This window comes from Grammomys surdaster, unplaced genomic scaffold (genome assembly GCF_004785775.1).
Source record: "Grammomys surdaster isolate TR1022 unplaced genomic scaffold, NIH_TR_1.0 139, whole genome shotgun sequence".
In the NCBI taxonomy this organism is placed as follows: Eukaryota; Metazoa; Chordata; class Mammalia; order Rodentia; family Muridae; genus Grammomys; species Grammomys surdaster.
In genome coordinates, this window is record NW_021604597.1 from 10526926 (window position 1) to 10529216 (window position 2291).

The following is a 2291-nucleotide window of genomic DNA, read 5'->3' on the forward strand; positions in this document are numbered from 1 at the left end:
AGAAGAAGAAGAAGAAGAAGAAGAAGAAGAAGAAGAAGAAGAAGAAGAAGAAAATAATAGAGGAGACATTTGAGACATTATGAGACATAGAAAAGTGTCCTGGCAAAACTATAGCTGGAAGGCCAGCATTTGAAGGCCTGGAAAGAACCCTGTTGTGGATTGGTTCTAATGGTTTGATTTAATTGGAAATCTGCATGTCCAAACACTGAGGCTCCTATCCTCCATTGGCTTTTGATTGATTAATAAAGATGTCAATGGCTAATGGTTAGGCAAAGGGAGACAGGGCAGAACCCTTAGATTTGCTTAGGCTAGGATGTAGGAGAGAGGAGGAGAAAAGTGAATTGCCATATTTTAGAGGGAGACAAATCATATTTAGAGCTGCAGAAGGAAAATTATCTGAAATGTAGGTGAAAAGGAATGTGGCCCCCAAAAGGGCTGCCCAGAAGTATTTGGGGCCAGCAAAAAATAGTCTCCCAAAAGGAACAGGGCAGCAAAAATAGATCATGGAGTTAGAGGATGTTGAATCAGAAGTACTGGAGGTTACTATGATAGGCAGGCAGAGGATTAGAACTACCCAGCCTTTGAGCTAGTCAAGGCATTTCAAAAATAAGATAATATGTGTGTTTCATTCATGAATCTAATGAGTTTCTGGGCGAGTGGCTGGAAGCGTGCAACCTGCCAAGAGCACAGAGCAGTTTAGCTGAACTCCATGCTACAGAAGCCAGCCCTGTATGCACCTTCATTTCCATCATCCAGGCTACAGAACTGAGCAATGTGCTGCCAGCTGCTCAATGATGCTATGTGCCTATGAACCTGAGAAAACTAACAAAGTTTCATGGCCTAACATTATAGCTCAGCCACAGTGAAACTAAACTCAAACCCACATCTAAGAATATACTGACCAGTCTATGGGGACAATCTATGTTACTGAGTTAAACACAAAGCAGCAAATGATGTCACATCTGTTATAGGAATCTGAGAAAGCATTCTAAACAGTATGCTAGCAAACTATGTAATTGACTGGTGTCATTCTTCTGAGACTGAGTTCAAGACAACCACATGTCAATATTCAAACAAAGTAGATCTACTTTCAGGTTCCCAGTTCCTATGACTTCAACAAATTCTAGCAAATTTAGTTGGAGGTTTGTTCTTCAGACTCACATTTCAGATTATGGTTCAGTCGGTCTTAAGAAAAGACAGCACACTGTGACTTTAGAAGTAAATTACACTCCATGATTTTCAGCTTTAACCTTCTACAAAGTCCACAATGAAACTTTTCCTTAAGTCACTCTGTCATTTCAACTCGGCTGTATTACCAGTGCTAACAGTAGACCTACAAAAAAGGAAGAGCACTAGATTTTCTCTTTAATTCAGTGGAAAATGAAGGTGAGTAAAAGCTGCTATGAGAAATGAATTGATTCAATCAGCTGTTCTTGTTACATGGATCTCATTAGAGCACTGAACACTGCTGAGCTTCCTAAGCATGCTCTGGTGTATCAGCAATGGACATAATGTAGATCAGTCAACATACAGACTCTAGAGAGTTTTATAACTGAAACATTTTCATTTTCTGTCCTTAAAGAAATCCAACATATACTTATGACTGTCTTGCGGGTTCGGCTTAGGAGCTCATCAAAGGAGATGATCCTGAAGCTTTCTTTTTAGCTAAGTAGTCAGTGTCATTTGGTTTCTTATTATGCATCTGCACAGACTTTTAGTACATTGGGTCCAGCGGACAAGGACTCCTCTTAAAGGGAAATGAACTTATTTTGATGGGTTAACTAGAAAATAGAATGATAGCCATGTTGTGCCTTAATTATTTAGCAGAAATTTTAATTAATGAAGAGTTAAATATATTTTAGAAATATCAAATGTGTAATGTTCTTGGGTGTTAAATGACCCTGAAATTACAAATTAAAAATGCAATACATCTTAAAAATAGCTTTGCAAATACAAAATACATTGACAAAGTTCTATAAATTTTAAAATAATTGGTGTTCTTTGAGAATTTAAAAACAATGTTTATACACTGAGACAATAAAATATTCAGCATTTTTAACAGATGAGTTATATACTAGTGGATCAGTAGTCAATACAGTCATTGTTAAAATATCAACACCAGCTTAACAAAATTGACAAGCCAACCCTAAATATCAAATACAAAAAGAAAAATACATTAAATAACTAAAACAAGAAGTTGGAGGACTTATCTTGTTCTGAGGCTAACTGCAAACCTAAATATATCGACGAATGTGAAGCACATGGGAACATAAAAGCAAGAGTCCAGAAAT